Genomic DNA, 13,194 nt, shown 5'->3' on the forward strand with positions numbered 1-13,194 from the left:
GAAAAAGAATAAACACGACGTTGTACAACACAAAACTACAAAGAACTACAATTGATGAGTAAACTCAACAAAATGCCTAGGAGATCCATCTCCAAGGGTATCGAGAATTTGTGGATGCCTTCTTACCTAAAGGAGGTTCTCAACCATGGAGTAAATAGGATTCAGCTAAAGTAGTGACATAAAGCTATAATATGACATAAAAAATTAAACTCAAACATGTATGATTCTCTTTAAAGAATGCCACTATAGCAAAATCTCAAAAATTGTTTTGTACATAGAAATTGCATCACATGTTATTTAAATAATCAAAGAATCCATGTATACATTCAATTATAGAGTAGTTGTTGACTCTAATGGTGGAAAATAGCTATATCTTTAAGGTAGAAACCCAACAGACAATGGAAACTCAGCATGTATTTGAAAGCCAAGTTTTAACAAAAAATTAGTTTTCCTTTAAAAAAGCAATAAGTTGCATCATTCATTTGCACCACATATACCCCCTTTCCAGCAACAGTTTTTCAGCAAGATGAAAAGGTAAAGTACAGTAAGCACATGTTGCCACATTTTCAGGATTCACTATTTACATATATGTACATCGAATTTGGCATGGCAAGCTTTTATAGAACAAAGTTTTTTACTATAAAAACTACAGGGGAAAAAACAAGAAAGTGCCTTCCCTCTGAAACATAGTCTCATGTCAAGGGAAGTCACTTCAAAATGCACAAATCACCTTCTAAGAAAAAGAATAAACACGACACTGTACAACAAAAAACTACAAAGAACTACAATCGATGAGTAAACTCAACACAATGCCTAGGAGATCCATCTCCAGGGGTATCGAGAATTTGCTGATCCCATTACATGCATGTCATAAACTTGAAAGGGATCTGTTTCTATGCCATAGTCCATCAAAGGCCTGTCTTCCAGTTGATCATCATGGTCATACACAAAATCAGGAATCTCAATCTGTCCCTTTTTAATGCAATTCTAGACGATTTACATACTTCAACTTCCAGTGTAAATTGCATAACACGTCAAATAAAACACTTATTAGTAGGATATTGGCTAATAGTTACAAGTTGTTAAAAACTCTTTGAGAATTTTATCGCATTTTTAAATTTTACCAATTTTAATTCTTAAAAAATCTTTGAGAATTTTATCCCATTTTAAGTTTTACAAATTTTAATTCTAAAAAAAACACTCCACAAAAAAGAAAAAAAGAAAAAAAAGAAAAAAAGAAAAGAAATATCTTTAGCCGTAAAAGAGAAATTACAAGAAAGCTTCAATTTACTAGAGAGCTTCAAGAGTTAGCAGTATATCTTTAATGAGTAATTTGAAAATTTCAATCTTGTCTATATCTTTTAAAGTAATCAATTTAAATCTGACATATCTGCAAGTTGTCTATGGATTTATGGATTTTTAATGATTCGATTCGGAGACCATCAAAATTTTGGAGTTTTTTTTAGAAGAAAAAGCGTAATATATTCATATAAGAAGATTACATAGAGCAAATGCAAGAAGCATATGCAAAAACAGTCATATAAGAAGATTACATAGAGCAAATGCATGAAGCATATGCAGAAACGTGGACCGAGCCACTTGCAAATCTGCGCAAATCTGCTAAAACAGATCCCAAATAAAGCCCCGAAGGGCTAATATTGCCCCCCAGACAAGGCAACCCATCTATAAGGTGCAGAAGAGGCACCAGAAAACCAAGCAGACAAGCATCTGAAGAAAGAGCAACAAGATCTGTCCGCCCAATATGGAAGGAGAGGCACGAAATGAGGAAGAGAGCAGCAAAAGAAGCCACTCCTTCCCCGCCCCCTCAAACTCTCCACCCGAATCAGACGAGAAACAGAGGAAGAACGCTGCCACAATCATCCGCATCTGCCTGCAGAAAAGACCAACGGAGACCTCCATAGAAGCGGCACGAAACAGGGCAGAAGCACCGCTATTCCCTCAACGCTCCAAAGGATATGCCGTGGCCAGAAAAAACCTAACTGCCGCCGAGAAGGAGAAGACCCACCGGAGCAGAGGCATCGCCGGGGGCAGAGGCGGCAAGGGGAGCCACCTCGCCCCCGCTTAGAGAAAACTAAAAGACCAGAAGATGGAGCCAGAACAAAACTAACTACGCTCCTCCCCTGCTCGCCGCTCCTGCTCACGCTCCTCCCCTGCTCGCCGCTGCTGTTCGCCCTCCTGCGCTCAAACCCCTGCTCGCCCTCCTGTTCGTGCTCCTGCTCCGCCCCTTCCGCTTCTACGCTCCTCCCCTGTTCGCCGCTGCTGTTCGCCCTCCTGCGCTCAAACCCCTGCTTGCCCTCCTGCTCGTGCTCCTGCTCGCCCTCCTGCTCGTGCTCTTGTTCCGCCCCTTCCGCTTCTACGCTCCTCCCCTGCTCGCCGCTCCTGCTCACGCTCCTCCCCTGCTCCGAAGAGTTTCAGCTTTGCTGGAAGAGCTTCCTCTGTGAACCGGAACTTAAGCACGCTGCATAACATCCAGCCTGTAGCGAGGGTTCTCTCCATGTTCGCCCTCCTGATCGAGCTCCTGCTCCGCCCCTTCCGCTTCTACGCTCCTCCCCTGCTCGCCGCTGCTCACCGCGAGGTTTCTCTCCACGCTGCTCGCCTCTCCTCCCTTGTTCGCAGCTTAAAATGACTATTTATGCTAAATTTATCTTGCAAACAATTGCAACACCATAAAAGGGCCACAAAAGACACCGAAGCAGGCTTATGGAAAAGCTACATTCCCCGGTTTTTATTAGATAATAATAAAAATGTTGTAACATCTACAAACAAATTTCAATTTACCAGAGAGTTTTATAAGTGAGAAGTGCATCTTTTATGCAAGAGGGCTTTGAAAATTTCAGTCTTGTCTGAATCTTCTAAAGTAAATAATTTAAATATGTGATAGCTGCAAGTTGTTTACGGATTTGTAGAGATTCAATTATGAAACCCTCAAAATTTTGGACCCTGAAGTTTTATTAAACAATAATAAAAATATTTACAAGCAAACTTCAATCCAACATAAAGTTTCAACCTGTTAGGCTGCACGAATATGGCTTTCTTTTTCTTCAAGAGCAAGGAATATCCCACTGAACTATAGTCATTGAAAATAGGCCCAACAAATAAACATGCATCTGCGGACTCAACTATTTCAACACAGAATGCAGTACTTGCTGCACCCCAGTATGTCCCTATGAAATGAGGATGTGTCTCTAGAACCTGTCCCTTAGCGGCTAGCATTACAGCCACATCAAAACCCGATGTATATGCCAATTCCAGAAATGCAGTTTTTGCCTTAACAACCTTCATCTTTGGCCCACCTACCAACACTGGCTTCACAACTGCATTTAGGAATTCCGCTGTCATGTCCACCGCTGCTTCCAAACCTTTGGGATTGCTTAACCTATATAATGGATATGATTCAAGGGAAACTACGTCAAAATATAATTGGGATATCACTAATACCATAAGTTCATTATTTCGAACCTAGAGACATGATTAATTATGAAACCCTGTATCAACTTGGAAAAAAATTTGAAAATTAACAAAATAAAATTAGTTCATAGTAAAACTGATTGATGCAAGCTGAAAATCGCTTCAGGAATACCAGACACACAAAGTTGAGACGGGTAGCCAAAATACCCTACCAATTTGAATATATTAAAAAAAATTGAACTTACCAAAACGTAGCACAATCCAAAAGCTCTCATCAACTGGGAGCCTCAATAAATCTGCAAGAGTCTAAACAACAGGTTTAAGATATTGAAGATAGACTAACAGTCTAATAACATCCTTGTCCAATAAACCAGATACTTGTGCATGGAATGGTCTAGTTCAAATAATGGCTAAGACAATAAAACTTTTGGGATTGCTTAAGCTACATAATGGATATGATTCAAGGGAAACCATGTCAAAATATAATTGGGATGCCACTAATACCATAAGTTCATTATTTCGAACCTAGAGACATGATTAATTATGAAACCCTGTATCAACTTGGAAAAAAATTGAAAATTAACAAAATAAAATTAGTTCATAGTAAAACTGATTGATGCAAGTTGAGAATCGCTTTGGGAATACCAGACACACAAAGTTGAGACGGGTAGCCAAAATTCCTTGCCAATTTGAATATATTAAAAAAAATTGAACTTACCAAAACGTAGCACAATCCAAAAGATCTCATCAACTGGGAGCCTCAATAAATCTGCAAGAGTCTAAACAACAGGTTTAAGATATTGAAGATAGACTAACAGTCTAATAACATCCTTCTTCAATAAACTAGATACTTGTGCATGGAATGGTCTAGTTCAAATAATGGCTAAGGCAATAAAACTTTTGGGATTGCTTAACGTACATAATGGATATGATTCAAGGAAACTACATCAAAATATAATTGGGATATCAATAATACCATAAGTTAATTATTTCGAACCTAGAGACATGATTAATGAAACCCTGTATCAACTTGGAAAGAAAATTGAAAATTAACAAAATAAAATTAGTTCATAGTAAATCTGATTGATGCAAGTTAAAAATTGCTTCAGGAATACCAGACACACAAAGTTGAGATGGGTAGCCAAAATACCCTGCCAATTTGAATATATTAAAAAAAAATGAACTTATCAAAACGTAACACAATCCAAAAGCTCTCATCAACCAGGAGCCTCAATAAATTTGCAACAGTCTAAACAACCGGTTTAAGATATTGAAGATAGACTAACAGTCTAATAACATCCTTGTCCATTAAACCAGATACTTGTGCATGGAATGGTCTAGTTCAAATAATGGCTAAGGCAATAAAACTTTTGGGATTGCTTAACCTACATGATGGATATGATTCAAGGGAAACTACGTCAAAATATAATTACGATATCACTAACACCATAAGTTCATTATTTCGAACCTAGAGACATGATTAATTATGAAACCCTGTATCAACTTGGAAAAAAATTTGAAAATTAACAAAATAAAATTAGTTCATAGTAAAATTGATTGATGCAAGTTGAAATTCGTCTTCAGGAATACTAGACACACAAAGTTGAGACGGGTAGCCAAAATACTTTGCGAATTTGAATATATTATAAAAAAATTGAACTTACCAAAACGTAGCACAATCCAAAAGATCTCATCAACTGGGAGCCTCAATAAATTTGCAAGAGTCTAAACAACAAGTTTAAGATATTGAAGATAGACTAACAGTCTAATAACATCCTTGTCCAATAAACTAGATACTTGTGCATGGAATGGTCTAGTTCAAATAATGGCTAAGGCAATAAAAATTTTGGGATTGCTTAACCTACATAATGGATATGATTCAAGGGAAACTACGTCAAAATATAATTGGGATATCACTAATACCATAAGTTCATTATTTCGAACCTAGAGACATGATTAATTATGAAACCCTGTATCAACTTGGAAAAAAAATTGAAAATTAACAAGTTGAAAATCACTTCAGGAATACTAGACACACAAAGTTGAGACGGGTAGCCAAAATACCTTGCCAATTTGAATATATTAAGAAAAATTGAACTTACCAAAATGTAGCACAATCCAAAAGCTCTCATCAATTGGGAGCCTCATTAAATCTGCAAGAGTCTAAACAACAGGTTTGAGATATTGAAGATATACTAACAGTCTAATAACATCCTTGTCCAATAAACTAGATACTTGTGCATGGAATGTTCTAGTTCAAATAATGGCTAAGGCAATAGAACTTTTGGGATTGCTTAACCTACATAATGGATATGATTCAAGGGAAACTACGTCAAAATATAATTAGGATATCACTAATACCATAAATTCATTATTTCGAACCTAGAGACATGATTAATTATGAAACCCTGTATCAACTTTGAAAATTAACACAATAAAATTAGTTCATAGTAAAACTGCAAGTTGAAAATCGCTTCAGGAATACCAGACACACAAAGTTGAGACGGGTAGCCAAAATACCCTACCAATTTGAATATATTAAAAAAAATTGAACTTACCAAAACGTAGCATAATCCAAAAACTCTCATCAACTAGGAGCCTCAATAAATCTGCAAGAGTCTAAACAACAGGTTTAAGATATTGAAGATAGACTAATAGTCTAATAACATCCTTGTCCAATGAACCAAATACTTGTGCATGGAATGGTCTAGTTCAAATAATGGCTAAGGCAATAAAACACCAATGCAAACAAAGAGTGCAAAGTTTCCAGAGAATTGTTTAACTAGTAAGAAAATTGGACCAAATAGACTAATAGTCTAATAACATCCTTGTCCAATGAACCAAATACTTGTGCATGGAATGGTCTAGTTCAAATAATGGCTAAGGCAATAAAACACCAATGCAAACAAAGAGTGCAAATTTTCCAGAGAATTGTTTAACTAGTAAGAAAATTGGACCAAAACCCAAATTGCAGCTCATAAAAATAAATTAAAACATTTAAAAAAAAATACAATATTTTAGCAGGAAATGGTTGCTCAGATACCATGGTATGAATGAAAATCAAATATATTGTTATAAGTTGTTTTTGAAATTAAACAATGAGAAAGTAAAATGTCTAAAGTTTTGGGTGAACAACTATCTCACATATATATGAAAAAAATGTTCGCAAAAATAAAATAAATTGTATGAGAAAATTTTTCAAAATGCCCTGTAACATTATAAATAATTATAAAAACTTACGTCTTTAAATTCATAACTATAAAACTTACATTCTCAAAATAAGTATGAATCATATTTTTTTTGTTTGAAAAGAGTTTTTGATTTTATATATGAATTAGTGATTTTAAAAATTTATGGGTATTAAGATTGTGGAGAAGTCACAATTCTAACTTGTGATTTCAATACATTCCTTGCTGGATTCTAGACAAATTTGACCAGAAAATATGCTCAGAAAAACTTTAGAACTTATAACAGATAAAATTTACTGTTTCCAAAATCCATCTTTGATTTTGAGAATATTCTATCTAAAAAATAGATGGAGACTTACTATTTCTAAAAGCCATCCTCATTAGATTCTAGAATTTACTGTTTTCAAAATCATCTTTATCTTGATTTTGAGAATATTTGATCTAAAATAAGATGGAAACTTACCATTTCCATGAGCTATCCTTATAAATTTTAGAATAAAATTGACAAAATAAAAAGTTAATTTTTTAACCTCACTCCTATCCATCAAATTCTGAAATATTCCAACCATATAAATAAATTCAACAATTACCAAATAATATACAAATCACATAAATTCAACGATTACCGAATAACATGCAAATCACATAGACAACAACTACAACGAAAACAGGGAATCACATAGACAACAGCTACAACGAAAACAGGGCACTCTTATAGCGACCACTAAAGTAGTGTTTGTTTGATCTTCACAAGTGGCCAATGCGCTAAAAGGTGTAACCAGCACTTGGTGGATGTTCGTCCATGTAAATATTCGTTAGTAAAATTCCCCAAAACCGATATTCTCGAATGCTGAGGAGGAGTGAAGATAAATTAATGAAATTCCGAGAATTTGTTACCTGGGTGATAGACTATAAGGAACAGGTTGCCGGCTGAAGGTGGGGTGTTGAATGGCAGCAAGATTACAGCTAAAGCTGATATACACAGGCCTGCTCTCTATAATTGCTGTTGAAATCGCATGGTCAATGAGTTCCTGAGCTTCATCCAAATGATTGACTGTAACCTGCACAGTTTCTTTAATTTCTAACAACGTTACACCTCCTAAAGGAATGATTTCAACTTCCAATCCAGTACCAGTATTACATTACATTCTACAGACCTGAGCGCATGTAATCGTCTGGAAGCAGCATACTCCTGGCTGAAGTCTGGCAGCCCAATGGTATGATGCAAAATGCGACTGGTCCCATATTCGTTAGAATTAGGGCCCCCCACGATACAGATGATGGGCAAATTCTCGCTGTAAGCCCCTGCGATCGCATTGATGACGCTGAGCCCCCCAACTGTGAACGTAACGACGCAGGCCCCTACGCCTCTGGATCGCGCGTATCCATCGGCCGCGTAGCCGGCGTTGAGCTCGTTGCAGCATCCGGCGAGATTGAGGCCCGGCTCTGCCAGCAGATGGTCCAGTAAGGTGAGATTGAAGTTCCCGGGAACAGAGAAAACATCCCGGACGCCAACCTCAACGAGCCTCCGCGCAAGGTAGCGGCCCAACGTGGTGTGGGAAATCTGCAGGGCTAATCCTACCACCACTGATTTGTTGCAGGCAAGGCACCTCACGTCGTCGTTTGCTGGGGATTTCGAGTTCACGTTATCATTGGTGCTGGTAGCCATTTCTGATAAATCGATTTCTCGCACTCAATTCGCGATCTGACTTGTAATTTAGATGTCATTCCAAATAGCAACTTGAACCTCAATGAAACCGGCGGCGGTTTCATTTGAATGGCAAAACCATAATCCGTAGTAAGGAGATGCAGGGAATAGCTGTTTTGTATCTTTGAAATTGTCGTCGGACAACGCTGCCAAGCGAGCTGTGGAACTCAATTGTCTCACACAATTCACTGATGGGAACGGGGGATTTCTTTATTAAAACTTTAGTGTATCGGATCACTAAGCTCACACCATTGACTTACTGATGGGACTCTAGATTTATTTTATTTCAATTTTAATGGACCAACCTTGTAAAAATACATATAATTTATAATTTTTGAATTAAAAAATATTAAATTTGAAATGTTAATTTTTTTGTAAGGAGAAACTGTTGTAAAGGGTTAAAACGGCCAAATTTGATATTTTTTAAGTATTAAGATGAAATTTGAAATTCAAATTCAAGTTTTTATGATCTATATGATAAGGTATAAAGAATTTTCTGGAAGAAATCACATTAAAGATTTTGGTTGACGCCTTTTGAACCAACAAGTGTGATTCATCTTCAGGACACGATGAAGCAGAGCTAGGAAGAAAGTTAAGTAGGCAGACAGGTCACTAGAATAAAACAACTATAATTGACTCTGGGAGGGAAAGGGGAAATGTTTAATAATATTTAGATAAATTTTATTAATTGTTTATTAATATTTGATTCTTTTGATTAGGGTTTTATCTTTATTATTAGTTTTTAATCTTCGATTATATGGATATATATATAAACAAAATAAAAAGAATCAAATATTATTAAAACCCTAATCACATGTAGCCGTTGATTTAAATTAATAAGTTTATATATATATATATATATATGAAATAGAAATATAATAAACAATTAATAAAATTTATCTAAATATTATTAAACATTTCCTCTTTCTCTCCCTGAGTCAATTATAGTTGTTTTCTTCTAGCTATTAGGTTGACCTGTCTCCCTATTTAACCTTCTTCCTAGATTTGTTTCTTCATCATGTCCTGAAGATGAACCACACTTGTTGGTTCTAAACAGGTCGACCAAAATCTTTAATGTGATTTCTTCCGAAAAATTCTTTATACATTATAAATTTGGAAGAAAGAGAAATATGCAAACAAAAAAAATATAGGTGAAAAGAAAGATTGACTTAATCGATATAGAAAGAAAGAAAGAAAGAAAGAAATTATTTTAATGTCTATAAGGCTAAAGATAACTTATGGGACATATTGCTTCTTCATCTGCTTGATGTATTCGACCTTTTTTTTTGTGAAGCTTCAAAATAAATGCTCCCAGCTTCTTGACAAACCCCTCGCTAAATAGATTATTCCAACAGCTAGCTGCGAGCATATCTGCATAATTTTCCCTGTTGTCTTTGAAGGCTTCACATTCTAAAATGAAATGTTTTTCTGTTTCCATTTTTCCGGAAGAACAAAAAAATGTATACTCTTTCCTCCCATACTTCTTTTGGCTTTTTCTAGCGCCCTGTTTCACAACGAAGTTGATGAGAATTAGTCCTTAATTGAAAAATATGAATTTTGGCTCTCCAAGAGATATTGACCTCTATGTATGCTTTTGGTTGATGACTATGAGTGAGATTAAACACTTCAATATAATACTTTTTCTTTCTTCCTAGCTCCTTATCCCAAGTAAGCTTGTGGAACTTTTCCATAACAAAAGATTTTATCTCTTTGTTGTTTATGGAACACGCGTTCAAGCAAATACCCCATTTAATAAACCATTTGATATTTTGTTACATCCAAGTATTTTTTCTCTTGCACAATCTGTCATTAAAGACAACCTTAGGCCATCTACCCTCTTCCATTTGGTCAATTTCTTTTAAATACCTTATGACTTGAACCATAGCAATTGCTTCAATAGGAGAAGTCTCTGTTTCACTTAACAAGATAGCATAAGGAACTGCATTTTTAATCTTGAATTTGTTTGTAATCAAATCCTTCTAGATTTTCTCAATTTGTCTCCACTGCATGTCGGATGTACTGCTGGCCCATAATTCACAACCATAGAGAATCATAAAAATCACTAGAAGCCCAAAAAGAGTTTGAGTGGTTTTCTAGTCCCATAACTCTGCCTCTCTACACCTATTTTGAAAAGCATAAAATGCTTTCCAACCCCCCAAAGTTCTTTTCTTTCTACAACCATTCCAGCTTAGATTTTTGTTAAAGTTAATTTCGAGATATTTGTATTCCACAACTTCTTCCAAAATGTTGCCTTCAAAGTAGAACTTATGTCGGTTATGTTTTCTTTTCTTAGAGAAAACCACTACTTTCGTTTTGCTGATATTGACTTGCATCGCCACACTTCTACAAAAATGCTCAAGGGATAGTAAGTGCTCTTGCAAACCAAGAGCCGAATTAGCAATCAAAATAAGGTCATCTACATACAAAATAAGCCTTATAACAAACTTTCCCAAATAGATTTTATCACCCCCTTGCGAATTTAACCACTCCTCAAACTTGTCGATATATAAACCAAAAAGGGTTGGAGACAATGGGCAACCTTGCTTGACCCTGATATCACTTCTGAAACTTCTAGAAATGCCAGCTGAATTTCTAATTTTGACTTTCACCTCTTCATACAGCCTATGCACAACTGCTCTCAAATGTTTAGGAAACCCAAGTTCCTCCATTCTGTGCCAAAGCTTATCCCTAGGAACCGAGTCAAATGCTTTTCTGAAATCAACAAAGCAATAAAATACTTCTTCATTTTTCTCCCAAACTTTTTCAATGATGTGCCTTAAAGTTATACAATGATCAACTATGGAATGTTTAGGTCTAAAACCTACTTGTCCTTTAGTACACTTATCTCTTTCTTCTGCCCACTTGCTAATTTTGTTTTCTAGCATACTTCCAAATAGCTTTGCAAACAAAGAGTTTATCATGATGGTCCTATAATTGGAGGGATTATTGTGCCACTGATCTTGAAAAGAGGTATTGCGAGACTAATTGTCCAATATGTGGGGAGCCCTTGTTGTATGATGTTGTTGAAAATTTTTGTAATGTGAGGTGTAAGAATCTGTGAGCCCCACTTTAGATATTCTTCTTGGAGTTCAACTAAGTCTATTGCTTTTCCAAAACCCAACTTCTTGATACCCATCTCTACCTCTTGCGTTGTGAAGAGTTCAATATCAGTGTTGACCAAGGGGGCAGGGTCACCCTTGGGATCCTGCTCATAGAGTTGTCTTACATAGTCAAACCATTTAGAAGTTGTAATACTATTTCCAGTTTGTATCTTATTCGATTGGAGCTCCTTCCAAAATAATTTGGGATTATTTTTCCCAAGGAAGATTAGTTTTTCCCTCCTTAAAATCATGAAATCGACATTTTTCTTGCTTAATAACTGCTTGTAATCTTTGAGCTTTATGTTATCCTTGTTTGATTCTTTCCACATTCTCCTTGCCTTTTTTGCATTCTTCATCAAACCAAGCATTAACCGGAAAGAAATTTGTTTCAAACTTCTTAATTTTTGCTCTTTTTCACTTTGCAAGTGCGCATGGAATTAAATGTGATAATTCATGACTAGGAAGGTTGTGAATTGTGATTTTCTCCTTCTCGAAGAGCCTCTCTAGCATCATTTTGAAGGTATTACAATTTGCTGGGGTCAAAAGAATTCTACCCTGTAGGAGGTTTTGTTGGACATGCTGAATTTTTTATTCTAATTGTTTCTTTCCAGTCCAAGAGAAACATAAATAAATTGGCTTGTGATTTGATTTTAAGTCCCATAGTTGATCTCCAATCAAAACTTCCTCCATTTTCTCACACAAACCATGTGAGAAAATTACATAATCTAATACACTGGCTCTATTGTAAATATTGTAAGTGAAATTACCAGAATTTGCCCATCTAGTCAAGCCATTACAAATGACTAAATCAAAGGCCCCACATAGAGTAAGCAATTGTTCACCAAAGAGATTGCAGCCCTTGTCCTCTGAAATTATTTCCCACTGATGATTACTCTCTTTTGTAAGCCAAATAGGGTTGCAATCATCTTTACAACAAAGAATGCTAGCTTGCTCACTTGCAGTTCTAGCATTGAAATCACCCACTATTAAGACTTCACCTAACTGTTGACCGAGACATTATATATATATATATATATATATATATATATATATATATATATATATATATAATGTTATAATGTTAATTGAATATTATAATAATTATTAATAATATAGTTTTAATAGTTAGTTTTAATGAAGCCCCAAGGGTTAGCTCAATCGGTCAAGTCGGGGCCTCGCCAATGGGAGGTCACAGGGTCGAAACCCGAAAGCTCTTGGGGTTAGGTCTGTGGTGACCGAGGGGTGGGGTCCACCCAGATTGCAAAGAACCTGGAGTAGCGGATCAACTGACCAGGGTCCGTGAACCAGCTGGAAAAAAAAAAAAAAAAAAAAAAAAAAAAAAAAAATAGTTAGTTTTAATGGATAGTTAAATTGGTTGAGCTTTTGTTGTTAAGTATTTTGCTAATTAGAAGGTCACGGGGTCAAATCTCCTCAATGTAGGTAGGTAGATCCATTTGGGTTGATCTGCTTGGATTATTACTCGTGAATGTAGCAGTCACTTAATGACAGTGAAGTACCGTTGAAAAAAAAACATATTTCTATTAATATAATGATAATAATAATTAATAATGTTATTAAAAAATATTAGAAAAAAACAAATCTTATGTTAATAATGAAAATATTATTAAAATGATAAAATAAATAATAAATATTAATAATAAGTTAACCCATAATAATTATTAATATTTTAATATAACCAATAAACCTTAAGATATCGTTAATATTATTAGAATAAAGAAATATTATGAATATTGACATATCTTTTGGT

The 13,194-nt window shown here is 35.4% G+C and overlaps 1 pseudogene; it reads right to left on the bottom strand.

Annotated features, from left to right (window-relative positions):
- Positions 1-2,946: 2,946 nt before the first annotated feature.
- Positions 2,947-8,286, bottom strand: LOC149162562 (pyruvate decarboxylase 1-like; annotated as a pseudogene).
- Positions 8,287-13,194: the final 4,908 nt, after the last annotated feature.

The sequence above is a fragment of the Pinus tabuliformis genome, chromosome 5_2 (genome assembly GCF_031772625.1).
Source record: "Pinus tabuliformis cultivar Carrire ecotype Pingquan chromosome 5_2, CPIR1, whole genome shotgun sequence".
NCBI lineage: Eukaryota > Viridiplantae > Streptophyta > Pinopsida > Pinales > Pinaceae > Pinus > Pinus tabuliformis.